We start from the raw sequence: 18269 nt of genomic DNA, 5'->3' as shown, positions 1-18269 counted from the left end.
AAGTCTTTCTTAGGAATGTAAAAGAATCATCATTCAAGGAGAAACAATTCACCAGGGAGCTACAATGAACCTAAACCTTTGTGGACCCAATAACGTAGCCTCAAATTACATAAAGCCAAAACTGACAGACGTACAAGGAGAAATCTACAAATCTACAATTAGAATGAGACTTTTAGACATGCTTCTTCCAATAAATGATACATCAGACAATAAAAATGTAAAAATAGAGAAATTGGAATGACATGTTCAACAACTAATGGAGATAGAGGCAGGGAAATGGATTGCTTAAAAATTAGTTGTTAGGACTAATAACACTTGTGTTGGTAACATGTGGAGAAACAGGAACTCACATATTTCCTGCAAGAGTGTATACGGGAGCCATCACTTGAAGGGAAATGTGGTAATATTGGGTAAACTTGAAGATGAGAACATCTATGATCCAGCAATTCCATCGGTAGATGTTTGCCCTGGAGAAACCTCACCCATATGCACAGGGAGACATGTATAAGAATGTTTATTGTAGCTCTGTCTGTAATAGTTAAAAGTGCAAAAAAATTAATCAACACTTGGTTAAAGATGGGTAAATAACCTGAGACTTATTCAAATAGTGGACTACTCTGTAGAATTTGAACTAATTTAAGTTGAGCTGCATGCATCAGTAAGGATAACATAAAAACACACTAAAGACTGAAAATAATCAAATTACAAAATGATATGGGATGATATTATTTAGTTTTTTCTCTTTTTTTAAATCAGTTATAATGTGTCAGTTTCTGGTGTACAGCATGATGTTTCAGTCATACACACACATATATTTGTTTTCATATTCATTCTCATTATAGGTTACTACAAGGGATGATAACATTCATGTTAAAATTTTTTGAAATGAACAAAATAATACCCTATAATTTCTGTGGATGCATGCATATGCAATAGAAGTACAAAATAATGCGTAGTATTGATATCCACCAATTGGAAGATTTCTCTGTGAGGGAGAAATGGGGTTCTGGTCACAGGGCCACTAACCCTAGCTCTAACTCTAACAGGACTGTGTTGAGGATGGGGTATATCCCTCCTAATCCTGTTGGGGATTAGTTAGACTCCCAGGGGACCCTTGCTCTGCAGTCTGTCACATGTGAATTTGGGCTTGTGATCAGAGCCAGGTCCCAGGATCTCTCTGGACCTCAGTTTTTCTCATCTGTGAAATGAACAAAAGGTATTTGCCCTGGAGGACAGGAGATTCAGGTGAACTCAACCTTGACACTCACATTGTCAGAGACTCATGATGGGGAAGAGCATTTAGACTGATTTGTACTGTGTGGCTTCGAAGAGCAAAGCTAGAAACAAGAAATAGGAGGTCAAAATAAACTGCTATCAGTCATAGCTGCTGTTGAAGAACTGAAAGGGACTGAGTTCTCTGTCTTTGGGAGTATGCAAATAGAGGCAGCTAGATGAACATGTGGAAAGGAAGTTGGGGAGGGGATTCCTGTTCTGGGAGGAGTGGCTGATGTTCCAGGGACCCTCTAACGTCCTTGCTGAGTGGAAGTCTGGCTGTGAGCTTCTGTCCTTCCAAGCTTCTGTGATTATACGCACCTGCCTACCTGCCAGGTAACTTTTATTTACCCCTATTCTGCAGATAAAGGAAATTGAGGTTGAGAGAGAGCAAATAACTTACAGGAATGCCCCTATATTTTGCCTAATATCCCCAAAACTGTCATTGTCACTGTCAAGTGACAATTTTCCCTCCGAGAAGAAGCAGGTGGAATTAAAAGATTGTTGAGTGATTACTGTTGTTACGCATCTTCTGCAAGGGCTGCTGCACCCCTTCTGTGAAGTCAGTTGAAGGTCTGCAGTGGGGAGAATTATGTGGTCTCAAAGCCCTTTGTTGGAGATGTCTATCTGCTGGATAAGTACATGGCGTTCAAACATCCGCCGTCAACTCGCTTTGGTTTAGTCTTCATGCTTGCTCTGTTAGTGTCCACGTTACCTTCCAAGAGCTCGCATATCAGTGTCGCAGTTCAGGAAAAAGGAATCTGGGATGTCACCCCAGGCCTTGACCTACCCTGAGTGAAACAACGAAAAGGAGGTGGCCCTTCCCTCACCTCCCCAGTGCCCTGGTTGCTGGCAGGGGTTTGGCTGTGGGTGGTGGGTAAGAACCCCTATTGCCAAGTGGGCAACACCTGCTCTAGGGATTGGATGCTGTTGAGTGAAGACCCGACAAGATCAAGACCCTGATGACCTTCAGATAAGAACAGGAAAATGTGGGTAGCAGCTTGTGTTGTAATTAACAGGGAATAAAAGTCTCCTTGTAGCTCATGATTTCTGGTTCATTGTGAGAAAGGCTGGGACCTAGGACCCGGGACATGGGACCTGGGACCTGGGACTGGAGTGCTTGCTCCTGGACAAAGTCTCCTCTAGCAACAGAATACAAAGAAACTATCAGGGACTGAAAATAACTGCACAGGTGCGAAACTGGGTCAATTATGAACAATAAGATACAAAAAGGCCACAAACCAACTGCCAATTCTGATGCACCGGGAGCAAAAACAGGGTACTGTGCATGATCCCTGCACACAGCACCACCAAGGTGGTGGGCAGACCACCCAGTCACCCCTCTGGCCCACCCCCATCACCCCACTGAAGGCACCAGTGTGCCCTCCCTGGGGAGTAAGCAAAGGAACCTGTTGCTTGTTTTCGCTCCCTCCTGCTGCAGAATGAGTCGCAATAAAGCCTTGCCTGAATTCCTGTCTGGCCTCTTATCAATTTCTATTGCTTTGAAGAATCCAAGGACCCTAGGAGGTAAACACTGGAACCAAATACAGAGTAGAGTCCAGTACCGAGGGGGCGTCAGTCCCTTTTTGGCTGACCCTAAAACATTTGGAATAGCATTTGCTGCATCTGGGATCCCAACAGATCTTGAATTATGGGGTGGGAAACCGCCAAGCTCTGATTCTTGGCTAGACTTGATCAGTGGGGAACGGGGCTCCCCCTGCCCCCTTCTGCTGCCACCAGTAGCTGAAGCTGGTGCTGGAGAGTAAGAGTCCAGGAGTCAGTCCAAGTCAGGAGGATGGAGGCAGCAAGGAGTCCATGAGAGGCTGCCTTGGTATGATCTTGTCTCTGCCCAGTGGCCCCAAATGGAAAAAATGATAGTAAAATATGTATAATGTAAAGTTTACCATTTTAACCCTTGAGTGTACACTTCAGCGGTATTAAATACACTCGCATTGCTGTGCAACCATCACCACCATCTATCCCCAGAACTTTTTTGTCATCCCAAACTGAAACCCTTCCTGGTTAAACACTAACTCCCCATTCTCCAATCCCTTCCACCTTGCCCTGTCTAGCTCTTAGTAACCATTATTTTACTTTCTGTCTCTGTGAACTTGCCAAGTCAAGGTACTTTTCTGTAAGTGGAATCATACAATATTTGTCCTTTTGTGTCTGGCTTCTTTCACTGAGCACAATGTTTTGAGCACAAGGTTCATCCAAGTGGTAGCATGTGTCAATTCTTCACTCATTTTTATGGCTGAATGACATTTCACAGCATAGATAGATATACCGCATTTTATTTATCCATTTATTTGGTGATGGACATATGGGTGATTTTGACTTTTGGCTACTGTGAATATTGCTGCTGTGAACATAGGTGTACAAATACCTGTCTGAGTCCCTGCTTTCAATTTTTTTGGATGTATACCTAGAAATTGCTGAATCATGTGGTAATTCTATGTGTAATTTTTTTTGAGGAACTGCCATAATGTTTTCCACTGTGGCTACCCCATTTTACATCAATGCCAGCAATAGATAAGGGTTCTAATTCCTCCATGTTCTCACCAACACTTGTTATTTTCTGTTTTTTAAAAAATAATAGCCATCCTAATAATGGATATAAAGTGGTATCTCACTGAGCAGACCAGGTTTCTAAATGAACAGGTACTTTCTCTGAAAGTGCAGTGCAGTTGGCTGTGGCCAGAGGACAATTGTCATGAGCATTTGGATGGGGAGAAAGGAGACTGACATAGTGAAACCCCTGCCCTGGTTTTTGGTTACTTCCCCAGTGGGTGATTAATCAAGGAGGTGTGAAAAATCATCTCTGCACCTTGAAATCCTGTGATTGGGCAAACTATTTATGAAGTCCTCCACAAACCAGTGCAAAAAGATGTTGGTTCTACACGAGGTGGGTTTGTTTGCTTGTTTGTTTTTTTAAGTCTTGCTTTGTCAAGAGAAATTTGAAAAATGCTGAAAGTCTGATCTATATCTTCCTTGTCTTCCTATTCCCTACGCATCTACTGTATGAAGACCATTTGTGACACTAGGTGTCCTTGTTCTCCACCTTCTCTGGAGTTCCCCACAGCTCTCCCTCTCCTGTTCTGGGCAGTTCAGCTCCTCCCCACACCTGCATTTGCAGAGCAAAAGCCCTATCGTTACCAATGTTCAAGCATGCCTGTGAGGGCTCACCTCCCCCCACAAGAGGCTTATCAGTGTAACTTTTCCAGTCACTCCAAGGTGAGTTCTGTGATGGAGGTTTGTTCACTGCTACATCCTCAGTGCCTACCCTATTCCAGGCCCATTATAAGTGTGTGATAAATATTTATTGAATGAATATATTACTGTATGAATGAATGAACAGCACATTGTTATTCCCAGATATTAGCTCTACAGATATTGTGTTCTTATTCTTGTCATAGTTCCTGTGGTGTTTTTATCCCCATTAAAAATCAGCAGCTTCCTCACTGGCCAATCCATGGGTCCAGTTCTGAGCACCTCGCAGTGTCCTCTGTCAGCACAGTGAAGTCTCTCAAAGGAGGTGTGTTTTGAGCTGGATGGGCGAGCTTATGCTGCAGGAATAAACAATCCTTGAACTTCGGTGCTTAAAACAATAAGGTTATGATTTCCTCAACCTACATGTCCAAGAAGGGTTGGCTGGGGACTCTGCTCTACACTGTCCTCACTCTAGGGCCCAGGCTGAGGCAGTAGCCACCATGCGCAGATTGCTCATGCAGAGGAAAAGAGAGTATGTGGTGATTAACAATGGGCTCTTAAAGCTCCTACCGGAAGTAACACATCCCTTTGGCTCGTGTTTCATTAGTCAAAGCAAGTCACATAGCTGTACCCAGTTTCAAGGGAGGGAAGGCTCTGATTGACTGTGTCATTGCCAAAATGTTTACTGTCTCTTCCTGTGGAAGGATTATAATTCTCTCCCCACTGACACCGGGCTGTCATGGGATTTGTTTTGGCTACTGATTTCTGAGTAGAAATGTGCTGTGAAGGGTTGCTCCTTCAGCCTGAATCAATCCTGGAATGATGGATGGAACAGAGCCAGGGCTGACTCACAGTGAGAGCAGAAGATAAGCGAGAAACAAATCTCTGTAGTATATTTTGTGGATGGTTTGTTATTGTGGCATAACTTAGCTTAAACGGATTGATTCAGTGGAGAAGTGTAATTTTACCAATTACAAGGGAAGAAGTGGGAATAGTTGATGAACAGCACTAATGACAACCACCCAGAGCCATTCAAGTTGGACACTGGGGATGAACCAGCTTGCCAGGCTGCAGGGAAGGGGTTTCAGGCAGAAGGGAACATCTACAAGGTTTAGAACAGAGAGGGAAGCGGTGAGTGGGTAGGATGGGACTGCAGAGTTCTTCTGGGGTTGGATGTGTGGTGGGAGGTGAGACTGGTAAGGACAGAATGCCATTTTATTCCCCCAAGACTGACTGTTTGCCCTGGTCTTCATCAGACCCGATCTGAGGTCATCCTTCGGGGCGACTTCTGTGAGTCCTGGAAGCCATTTGACTTAAGGGAGATCTTACCCTTCTCTGTCTGTCATGTTTCCCTCTGTAAAGCCAACATAATACTATTCACTTTGCAATGTTGCTATGAATATTCAGTGACTTAACTAGTAGTGGAAGAAACCTGGGCTCTGGAATCAGACAGACTCCTGTTTGAAACCCAGCTCTGCCAATTACTGAAAACCTCAGGAATTAAACAGACAAAAAAAAAAAAAAATTGTGAGCCTCTGATTCCGTCTGGGTGAAATAGAGATGGTAATTAGTGCTTCCTGGGGTCTTTGTGAGGATTATAAGAAATAGTGAAACTATGTGATACACAGTATGAGTTCCAGTACTCATTAACCCAACCATGGGAATCATAGAAAGGTTGGATCTGACTTATCTTTCTTTCTTTGTAGACTTGCTACCAACCAGGTGGCTCTGATATATTTAAGGCAAGAGAATTGGGCATGATGAAGCGTCACGAACTTTTAACAGCGCAACTAAGGAAAATCTGAGGTATCTTGGTGTCTATTCACATGGTGCCCAGGATCTAACAGGACCGAATCCCAGTTATTCACCTTGCATTCCAATTCCATTGAGTTCATAGGCTCAGACTTGTTTCTTCGTCTGCAGCAATGTTCCAGAAGAAATGTGCTTGCGATCAGGCAGGCTGTGCTGAGTCATGTACTCACCTGACCTCTGCAGGGGCAAGTCCCAGCCCTCAGAGAAGGGCAGGGCTGTAGAGCCATGGGGCTGAGCAATTGCTTAGACTAAGGTGTGGATCAGCCTTTAGAGGCCACGTGATGCCACAGACAGTCCTCAGATCTCAGGAATTTGAACCAACAGGGTTGAAGCGAAGATCTTTTTTAGGATTGTCTCATTTAATCCTCAGCATAACCCGAGTGTCCTGCCCAATACTATTCCCATTTTGCACATGAGGAAATAGAGGATCAGAAAGGTAAAATCATTTGACCAGATATGGAATTCAGATGAAAACCTTTTTAATTGTTGCAATTATACTGCAGCGACTTACTCAAGTCACACTTCCCTGTTAGTTAATCTTCAGGTCAGCACCGCCTCACCGGTCTCCTGGTTCCCAGAAAAAAGAATCCGGAGTTTATGACTGTATTTATAATTTATAAATCAGATGTCATCAATCTGTTGAACGTTCACACTGTGATCTCTTTTGTCACAACCAAGCTTAAAACGTCATCGCCTCAGAGAGATGATCAGTTCTATATTTTTAATATAGTTTATGGATTGTTTAAAAACATAAATCATTCCCTGTTGATTTTGGTGAGAAGTGAGGTTCTAAATACACTTTAGTTTCCAAATTGCTCATCTGCTGTTCCAGCACGACTTGTTCTATAAAATCTTTGTTTGTTTGTTTGTTTTGGTAATTGGTGAGGTGTTAAATTATTTCAGTCTGAGCTTTGTATCTGGGCTGTCAGTTCTGTCCCATTGATTTTCTCTTCTGGGTCCTGACCAGGTTGTAGAAACAGACAGATCTTGGTCTGTATCTTAGACCTCACATGTCTTAGCTGTGACATCCTTTGTTTATTTATTCTACATATATTCACTGCAGCAAATTCTGTGCCAGGTCTTATAAGAGGGCGTATCCCCAGAGACCCAGAAATGCAGAAGATGTGGTCCTTGTCTTCAAGACGTCATGATCTGATGGGGACAAGTCACAGGGACAGAAACGTGAACACAAATACCAACAGTAATAGGGAGGCGCTTTATGGGCATTATCTCGCTTAATCCTCATCGCTGCCCCTTGAGCTCCCATTTCCTAGATAAGGAAACTGAGGCTCAGAGCAGTTATATAATTTGCTCACAGGCCCACAGTTAATGAGTAGTAAACCAGGGTGATTTCAAGGCTCTGAGATTAGCCCTTCCGCTCGACCAGGGAGAAAGTTTACGGAGGAGGAGCCACTTGGCAAAGAGGAGGAAAGGAAAGATACTGTCCAAGTCGCATGGCAAGTTAGTTTCTAGGTAAAGACTCATTTCTCTGCCACCCAGATATGGGAAACTTGGGCCCTGCCGTTTCTGCCATCCTCAGGTCCTCCCCCTCCCTACCCAGGCCAGGGTGGCAGAAGAGTCAGGACAGGAGCAGGCACCCTGCTGAACTGTCTTCCTGGATCAGGCAGAGGAGACTCTGGGTCACAGCACAGAGGTGAGGTGTAAGTCTACAGGAAGTGACAGCTGACATGCCAGGGGCAGGACAGCCCCAAAATGATGGCTTCAGCAGATCACAGAGACCTCAGCCGCCCACATGGAGAGGGAGGGTGGGGACAGGGACAGGGGACTTGACTAGACACTGAAAGACCCAGATAGGCTCATTTCACCATCTATCAGTGTTACTAAGACATTCGTTTTGCAACTTGGCAACCTCTTCCATCAAGGGCTAGCTCTCCCAAGAAAGCCAAAAAGGCTTGCAAACAACCTCTTTCTGCCCTGGCCATGCACCTCCTCCTAAGGCCTAAATTACAGAAATAGCCACTAACATCAATGAGGCGGAGAGGAAGAGGGGGAAAAAATAGACAATATCTCAACATAGACGTTTGTACGGATTTCAGCTGAAGCCATTTATTCTTGGGATTGGGTCTCAACTCTGCTGTTTCCCAGCTGTGAGAACTTGGGTGAGGTACTCCAGCCCTCTGAGCCTCAGTGGCTACATCTGTGAACTGGGAATAATTCATACAACCCCTCTGCCCCAGACCCGCAGAGTGCCTGGCACAGGGTAGTTGCTTACTGAGCACACGTTGCCTGAGTTCATACCTGTCTCTGGTTCAGGTGAAAGGAAGCTTCACCGGGCCGGGACTTTGATTTGTACTGTTCACTGCTATTTCCCAGCACCCAAGCTAGAGCTTGGCACAGAGTAGGTGCTGGAGAAATTTTTGTTGAATGATTGTAGAATAAATACCCTAGAGTTTTCCCTGGCCCAACAGACTCCCCCTTCCTACTAAAGAGAGGGACACAAGTCGAAAGGCAGTAGAGAACAGGAGTCAAGAGCAAGCTCCCTGGACGTGGGAGACCCGGGCTCAGACCCTCTCTTTGCCGAGTTCTTGCTGTGTGACCTTGAGCCAGTGACTTCATATTTGTAAACCTTTATTTCTCCATCTCCATCTCATAGAGTTGTTGTGGGAATTAGATGAGATGACCCACTACTCAGCCTCCCCTCCCTCCTTCCCCGTCCTGGCAGGACTGCTGAGACCCCTTCATGGTAGCCAGCCTGGGCGTGCTGGCCGGCTACCGTCAGGTCTTCCGCCAGGCCCTGCTGTGGGTCTCACCCTTCCATGCGGTGAGGTGCAGCAGCAGCCCCCTGGGTGTGCATGTCCTGGTCACCTTTGGCACCAGCTTCGACTGTGCCAGCCAGGTGAGCCTGGGCCAGCAGCCAGTTGCCTCATTCACAGGCCTGACACTTCCTGGAAAAGAAAGGCCAATTGCCAGGGGTCCTGGAGTGGGGGCTGCGGCACCTAGAATGGTGGCTGACACACATGGTGCTCATTTGTTTTGGGAAGAATAAATGAATGAGCTCTTGGTGGTTCATCTACCCCAGGTGGAGCTGGAGCAGGTGCTGAGCCTGGGTGTGGCCCCCTTGCACACCATCTACGCCAACCCCTCAAGCCCATCTCCCACATCCAGTATGCCACCCACCAAGGGGTGCAGCTCCTGGTCTTTGACAGTGAAGGGGAGCTAATCAAGGTCCCAGAACCCGGGACCAGGTGAGACCAGCAGGGGCTGCAGATCAGTGGAGACAGATGGAGCAAGGGGCAGCAAGCCTAGGGCTCCGGCAGATGGAGTTAGGCTGCAGGAGCCAGACGAAGGGGGTCCCGTGCTGTGACCGGGACAGGCACAAGCAGCAAAGCACAGGGATCTGGGTCAGTGGCCCGAGGCCTCCCTGGTGCACACTGGTGCCAAAGAGACACTGCTTATATCTGCATGTAGACATATGCAGGGCAGAGTCTGCCATTAAGAGGTCTGACATCAGGTGACCTCATGGAAAAAGCATTCACATTGGAGTCAGGGAGACCAAGGCTCCCATTTCCGGTTGATGGTCACATACTGTGTGGTCCTGGGAAAGTTAGTTAACATCTCTGATCCTGTAACATAGAGGTCAGTAGAAGGTATATTTCTAATTGTATCTTTTTCCTGCTTTTTCTTGCCTGGGCAGAAGTCTGTAATTAGTGGGTGTGTTTACTCCTTGGAATTCCGTCGCTGGACAGTCCAGAGGAACTAGGCAGGGGTGGGTGGGAAGCTGGAGGGAGATTGACTAGGGGGCAGTAAAATATCCAGGCCTCAGGCATCCTATGCACCCCTCTCCCAGGCTGGTCTCCGGCTGCGGATCCCGGGCAGCAGAAGCATCTTCCCCTCTGAGGACCAAGTCTGGGGCCAGCCTGGAGGTGTGTGAACATCTGCTCAAGTCTGCCAGAGACCCGGGCTGCCAGTGGTGGGAACCAGGTGAGCACACTAGCTTTCCCTGCCTAGGAGGCAGAAGTCAGGTCTCCGCTACCTGTCTCCAGCCTTTGGCTCACCGGGGTGCCCTCCTGTCGGCCGTGGCCCCTCTGGACCTCGTGATGCTCTGTCTGTCTCAGCGAAGAAGCTGGATGTTATTTGGGACTAGGGTGCAGCATTCAAGGCCCCTGGCCTTGGGAGCAAAATTTAAGGGGATACTAAAAACTTAGCACTCTAGATAAATAACATTTTAATATAATATTTGAAAAAAATCAAGATTAGTGCCAAGAAGATCAGGATAAGGAAAATATCAACATTTTAAGTAAAGACAAGATGGGCATTTTTGATTTTTCCTTTTGCTTCAGAGTTCAATCACTGTTACCAATCTTGTCTTTATTTATTTAAATACTTCTTTAAATGTCTATTTGTCATGGATGTTTTCGCATCAATTGTACTCTTTATTGCATTAATGTTCTTTATCTTGATTACTTCGTGTTGTGGTGCCCCCTGAACTCTTGTTCTGAGGAGACTGTCTCCCTGGTCTCACCCAACCTGGCCCTGACCGGCTCCTCAGCCCAGCCTCCTCGTGAGCCCTGGGATTGGGGGTTCTGAGCACATGCCTTCCAAGGGGGAAGAGAAGGGGAGCCCCTGCAACGAGACCTTGGGAGGGGACAGCTAGGAGAGGAGGCCGCCGCACAGCGCCGTGAGAGCCCCAACTCAAGGATGCTGTGTTGGTGTCTCTCTTCCTCTGGTCCTAGCGTTTTCGTGCATGTTTCTCCACCTGTTCATCTTCCATGTGGGCTCGGCCTGCTAGACACCCCACAACTTCACAGGCTGCGGCGCGTGTTTGAGGTGGGTTGTGGGGTCGGGCATGACATGAGCCTCCTGGACATCGGAGGGGGCTTCCCTGGAGTGGAGGGCTCCGAGCCTAAGTTTGAGGAGGTAAGAGAGGAGCATCGGAGGGAGCCCAGCTGTCCCAGCCTGGGTCTGGGGGACAGGCTATGTGGCCTGTGAGGAAAGAAATTGATAAATTAGCATATCCTTAAGGAGCAACCGTGATGGAATTACGTCACAGAAAGGCTGTTTACACCCAGTTTTGACTCATGCAGCAGGTGCCCAGGGAACCTGGTTTAAGGTAAGGGCAGAGTACCTGAGACCTGTTATCTGGGAACAAATCCCAGCCCTGCCACAATCTCCTGTGTGACTTCTGACAAGACTCAGTTTTCTCAACTGTAAAGTAGAGCTCATTGTACCTACTCAGAGTGCAGTTATGAGGATTAAATAGTTTAATACACGTAGAGAGCTTAGAACAACGCCCAAGCTGTATCTCATGGTATGTTAGTTATGTTACTATCATTATTATTATTATTAAGAGGAGGAGAAAACCTCTGATGGGGGAGCAGAGGAACAGTGCGAGCTCAGAGGACGGGCCCCAACCCTGCATGGGTCTAGGGAAGACTCCTGGAGCAGGGAACACTTTACCCAGCGCTGGGCAGGGGCTCAGAGCTCTCCCAAGGGTGCTGGGCTTTGGTGCTGAGGGTCAGTGGTGCAACCTGGCTGAGCACACCTCAGTCCTGCCCTCTCCCTGCTGGCAGGAGGTCACTGGGAGCTGGTGTACTGTCTCAACAAGGGCCACTTTTGTGCCTTCCGTGTCTTCCTCAGGGAGTCTGAACCCAAGATGCCCATTGTGCTGAAGGTAAGGAGATATTTGTGTGGCTCTGTCACCACCCAGACCCCGAGGCCACCAGGTCCAGCCCCCTAGCCAGGGAAGCAGGGCTCCCTGCTACCAGGAGGAGAGATAAAGGATCTCAGATTTGTGATGGCTTGGCAGATTGCCACACCACATGCATGTACCAGGATGTGCACATGTGCCTATGTGGGTCAGCACGGGCACTTCTGCATGCATGCGTTTCTTAATTTCCCCTGTGCCGGAAGAAGGTGGGCTTCTGGTCCACAGGTCTGTGGAGGTGTGCTTGTGCATCTGTTTGGCTGTGGGTGTGTTTCCATGTGCATCCCACTACATCACTGTGTGTTTCCAGAATCCTTGAATATTAGAGATGCAGGAGACTTAGGAGGTAGAGATTCTCAAACTGTGCTTCTCATGAGAATCATCTGGGAAGCTTTAAGATACCGCAATGTCCAGGCCATGCCCCAGATCATGGATATCAGAATTTCTCGTGGGTTAGGACCCTGGCACCCTGGCACCGTCCTTCATTAAAACTCCTCAGGCATTTCCAGTGCGGTCAAGTTGGAGGTCAAGTATTTTGAGTGGTTGTTGAATAAAATCTTCCCACTTTATAGATGGGAAAACCGAGGTCCCACCTGTGTATGCACTTGTGAATTGATAGGGCTGGGATGTGTCTCTAGAACACAAGCTCCATGAGGGCAGGGTTGAGAACAGTGCCTGGTGCATAGGGACCACTTAGGAATCGGTCAGTGTGGGTGAATAACAGATACCATGCTGGTATCTTGTGCCCTGGGAGCGTGCCCTGCCATTCCTTCCCTGATTCCCCACCCCTGTGTCCCTGCAGGAGCTCTGCCCTGAGCCACCCCTCTTCTCCTGCACCCTCTACAGCTCCATATGTGGTGTCTCTGGTGGGCTCTTCTTGGAGGAGATGCAGCTGCCCGAGCAGGACGTGGGTGACTGGCTGGTCTTCCCTCCTTGGGTGCCTACACGTCCACCATGATCTCTGCCTTCAGTGGCTTCCCTCCTTCCTTCATCTACTATGCCAAGGAACCTGAGTTCAAGTGTCTGGGGGAGGGGGAGGAGGAGGGGGCTGGGTAGTGAGGGCCTCTCACCAGGATCTGAACTTGGCAAGGGGAGCTGGTAGCTGAGCTCTGGGGTCCCGGGCCCAGGAAATACCCTACTCCACACACTGGCCCCAGCAAAGCCCAAAATGGCTGGCTGATCTTTGACACTGGCCTCTGCCTGTTACAGCCTCTTCCCAGGTAAGTCCAAGGTAGCCCACCTGGGCGGCTCTGACAGCTCTGACACATAGACAGCTTTATGGGCAGAAACAGGCAGCCCTGTGGCCCCAGCTGACCCTCAGCCCCATGGCCAAGGTTCCACTCTGCTCTGACCATTTGTGGCTGCTCCCTGGTTCCCTCCTCAGATGTCCCCTCCTCACAGCCCCAGTTCCCTCTTGGCCCAACCTAGAGTTTGCCTAGTGGAGGGGGCTCTGGAACACCTCTTTACTGGCACATCCCTGCCACAGGAGCCTCCTGGAGACAGCACTGCGGGCTGGGATGTGGCTGATGGAGGAGCTCCAGACACTGCAGTGCACCCACGTGGGGATGCTTGAGGGCAGGGTTTAGGGAGGAGAGGGGAGGAGTAATAAAGGAGGAAGCGGACATCTGGGTGCCTCTGAAATGATGAGACAAATTTTAAGGTTCAAAACTGTCTTCTCTCTAAATGGGCCTGAAGCCTACGTTAGCTCTTCTGGGCAGGGACCCCACCCTCCCTGCTCCTTACCCACTAGACCCTGGAGTTGGGCTGGGCATGTTATTACAAGAGCGCCCCTTGGAGGCCCTACTCTGGATTGTGAGGCAACCTGTATTGACCAGAACCTTGAGAAGCCTTGGTTTTTCCTTTCATCCAGTTAGTGACCCCTGTGTTGTTCCAGAAAGGTTTGCGTGAACCCCAAGTGCCCACTCTAGTGGAGAGAGCACTGGCTTTGGAGTCAGACAGGCCTGGAGGGAATCCAAGCTCCACCACATGCTGGCAGTGTGGTCAGAGCCTCTGTTTCCCTATCTGTGAAATGAGGATGATATTAGCATACCCCTCACAGGGTTGACAAGATTAACTCAAATAATGCAAATCCTCATTCAAGGTCAGTTCAAGTCCACCTGTCTCTGGCTAGCTCTGATCTGGGGCCTGGCCCGTTCAGCGAGCACCACGGTCTGGATGTCCTCAGGGAGCATGCACAGCATCTGGCCACACAGCTCATGGGCATTTGGGGGCCTCAGACCTGGCTTTGGCTTAAGAAACATCCAGGTTGGGAGGCTGGATGGACAAGATGTGGATATAGCCAACTCTGAAAAACAGGGCAGTTGCTGCTTGCATGCCCCCCAGGCACACTAAAACTTTGAAAACAATATTTGGAGAGTTCTGAGCTCAAAAAGAGAATGTATCCTATAGGAAAGGATGTTGACAGAGGTAGGGGTTGGGACACATCAGTATCACCAGTCACATTCCTGCAGCGAGGGAAGGGGGAGTGGGCCCCAGAGGCCAAAGCCACCCACCTCCTGTGTCCTGTGTCCTTTTTAAGCTTTGCCTGGTAAGACATTCTCTGATCTCCAGCATCTGATCCTTTCTGTCCATCAGAGTCAGCCTCACCAATCTTGCTGCTGCCTCCTCAGCCCAGCCAAGACCAGAGGAATCTTCCAGTATCCTTGGGCTAAAGATATTTCTCCTCCGAACATCTGAGGAGAAGGGAAGGGCATCAGTAGATGCCATCCAAGGAAGCCAGAGAACTCAGACAGCCTTTAAATCATGTTGTTCCTTTGCCTCCTCCCAGAGCCTGAAAATTGGAAGTGGAAATGTTTACCCTTAACTCCTCAGTGGTGTCTGGAACTATAGGTACGAGTGGGCTTTAGGGAAAAAATAAAGTTCTGTTTCGATGCAAGAGATGTTGGTGTTTTGTGTTTTTCCCTCTAGGTGTTGTCCTATGTGACTGTGGATATTCATCCATCCACCCATCTATCTATCCATCCATCTATCCAGCTGTCCATCCACCCATACAGCTATCCTTCTACCCATCCATCCATCCACCCACCCATCCATCCATCTATCTACCCATCCATAAAATAAAATGTGAGGGCCTAGTCTGTGCCTGGCACTGTTCTAGGCACAAGTGACACATGATGAACAAGATGAGCAAGAATCCACATAAGTGGAGCTTATCTTCCACTTAGAATAAGAGGATAGACAAATACATAAATCAATGATAAAATGAAGTAGAAGCAATACGTGCAGGGAAGAAAAATGAAACAAGCCAGGGGAGAGTGAATAATAGAGGCCTGTGCCACTGTAGGTTGAGGGCCCTGGGAAGGCCTCTCTGACGACGTAGCAGGGAAGCAGAGCCCTGAAGGGAGCATGTGATTACCTGGGTCAGAGAGTTCCAGGCACCGGAAACCGCAAGTTCAAGGGCAGGGATGGAGGGTGTTCCCCCAAAAGCAGGAAGCCCCATGTGGGTGAGCAGCGTGGGCAAGGGGAGGTGTTGGGAGATGAGGCAGGAGGAGGGTGGGGAGCTGATCTTGTCAAGCCTCACAGTAAGTCAAGGCTTTGATTATGTTGGGTTGAGGGTAGGCCCTGGCAGTTCTGGCAGGTGATTGCAGTGAGAGGCTGCAGGGAGAACTTGAGGGGCTTCTGCCAGTTTTGGGAAATGGTGGTCACGGTGCAGGAGGTGAGGTGCCAGATTCAGCAAAGGCTGCAAAGATCAAGTGGAGAGAATTTTCTTAGAGGTCAGATGTGAGGTAAGAGATAAAGAGGAGACAAGGACAACTCCAGGGTTTGGGACTGGAGCTGCCAGTACACAAACAGGGACGCTGAGGAGGAGAAGCAGGTTAGGAAGGGTTAAAATGGTAGGCTCGATTTTGAGCAAGACAAGTTTGAGACGCCTAGTCTACCTCCAAATGGAGTCAGATACAAGCATCGGGTTTCAGGGCAGAGGTCAGGATGGCAGCTGTGAACGTGGATGGGGTGTGGTTCACACTAGATGGACTTTACATCCCTGGGGCCACCCCGCCCAGCCAGGAAGTGAGTGAACACAGAGAGGACACAAGTCACTGAAACCAAGAGAAGAAACATTGCAGGAAGGAGGGAACCCTCAGCTGTAACAAATACTGCCCAGAGGTGGGTGAGGTGAGAGCTGAGAATGGCTTAGTGAAACGAATGTCATTGGTGATCTTAACCAGTGGGTTCCAACGCTAAGGAAGGTTGGTGGAAGTGGGGTCTGGAGAGGATGATGGAGACAGGTGGAGAGGGTGGGGCATGGGCACTTCTTCTGGGGAGTTAGTTGTGCTGTAAGAAGAGCAGGAAATGGAAGGACAGCTGGAAGAGGCACCTGTAGAGTCAAGGAGGGTTTCTTTCTTCTTTCTTTCTCTCTCTCTTTCTCTTTCTTTTTTATTGAAGTATAATCAATTACAATGTGTCAATCTCTGGTGTATAGCACAATGTCCCAGTCATGCATATTCACATATATGTTCTTTTTCATATTTTTTTCCATTAAAGGTTATTACAAGATATTGAACATAGTTCCCTGTGTTAAATAAAAGAAACTTTAAAAAAAACTATTTTTATATATAGTGGCTAACATTTGTAAATCTCAAACTCCCAAATTTATCCCCTTCCACCTCCCTTTCCCCGGTAACTCTCAGACTTGTTTACTAAGTCTGAGAGTCTGTTTCTGTTTCGTACATGAGTTCATAGTGTTTGTTTGTTTGTTTATTTATTTATTTATTTATTTTAGATTCCACATATGAGTGATACCATGTGGTATTTTTCTTTCTCTTTCTGACTTACTTCACTTAGAATGACATTCTCCAGGTCCATCCATGTTGCTGCAAAAGGCATTATTTTATTCTTTTTTATGGCAGAGTAGTATTCTATTGTGTAAATATATCACAACTTCTTTATCCAGTCATCTCTTGATGGACATTTAGGTTGCTTCCATGTCTTGGCTATTGTATATAGTGCTGCTATGAACATTGGGGTGCATGTATCTTTTCGCATTAGAGTTTCCCCCAAATATACACCCAGAAGTGAGATTGCTGGATCATATACTAAGTCTATTTTTAGTTTTTTGAGGACTCTCCGTACTGTTTTCCATAATGGCTGCATCAAACTACATTCCTACCAGCAGTGTAGGAGGGTTCCCTTTTTCCCACATCCTCTCCAGCATTTATAATTCGTGGACTTTTGAATGATGGCCATTCTGACTGGTATGAGGTGATACCTCATTGTAGTTTTGATTTGCATTTCTCTGATAATTAGCGATATTGAGCATTTTTTCATACGTCTATTGGCCATTCGTATATCTTCACTAGAGAAATGCTCGTTTAGGTCTGCCCATTTTTGGATTGGGTCTTTTTTTGTTGTTGTTATTAAGTTGTATGAGCTGTTTATATATTCTGGAAATTAAGCCCTTGCCAGTCTCATCATTTGCAAATATTTTCCCCCATTCCTTAGATTGTCGTTTTGTTTTATTTATGGTTTCCTTTGCTGTGCAAAAGCTTATGAGTTTAAGGAGGGTTTCTTTTAAAATGAGAGATATTACGGCTTGTCTGCAGGCTTACAGGGTGGGGGAGACTGATAGAAGAAAGATAATTAAGGTACAGAAGAGAGGCGAGAATATCAGAACCAAATCCTTGGGTGGATGGGAGGGGCCAGCGTCCTGTGCGCCGTGGAGGGTGAGTCCGGATGGGAGCTCCGGCAGTACAGGGGACACGAAGGAAGGCAGAGCACGCCGAGGTCGGGGGCGCAGGTCGCCGAAAGAGGGCGGAGCTCTCTGCTGATCGTTTCTCTTTTCTCGGTGAAATTAAGGGGAAAGTCGCAGTAAGCCTGGGAGTGAAACAGGGTGGGATTGCCAGCACAGGTGCCCACTGAAGTTTTGTGGGGGTTCATTTAGAGTGAAGCCTGTCGTCATCCGGTGTGTTTTGTCTTCACCTACGTTCAGCCGTGGCGGGTGCAGGTGCTGAATGGATGGGGGTGGGTGGGGAGGAGGAGAGTCAAGGGAGGTGGAGACGCTAGGAGAATGAGGTGCTGGTGGGGGTCTCTGCAGGTCCAGGCTCCACCTGCAGTCCTCAAAGCCTCTTTACCTGAGCACACATGCTGTTCTTCCTGCAGTCTTTACCTGCCGGAGATTCATAATGATCCAGTGAGCTTATAATATCCTCACTTAATAGAAGCGAACCCTGGGGTTGCCTAACCAGTAAGTGGCAGAGCTGGGATTTGACTTCAAACATAGTTCAGTGTTCTCCCTTCAGGGTAGCAGGGGCATGCGCCCTGTGTTTAAGAAAGTCTCACCCCAGATGTTGGG

At 47.6% G+C, this 18269-nt stretch overlaps 1 pseudogene; it reads left to right on the top strand.

Annotated features, from left to right (window-relative positions):
- Positions 1 to 8995: 8995 nt before the first annotated feature.
- On the top strand, positions 8996 to 13015 carry LOC102531411 (antizyme inhibitor 2-like; annotated as a pseudogene).
- Positions 13016 to 18269: the final 5254 nt, after the last annotated feature.

This window comes from Vicugna pacos, chromosome 13 (genome assembly GCF_048564905.1).
Source record: "Vicugna pacos chromosome 13, VicPac4, whole genome shotgun sequence".
NCBI classification, from domain to species: Eukaryota; Metazoa; Chordata; class Mammalia; order Artiodactyla; family Camelidae; genus Vicugna; species Vicugna pacos.
The sequence above is the reverse complement of the archived record's forward strand: the minus strand, read 5'-3'. Positions and strand labels throughout refer to the sequence as shown.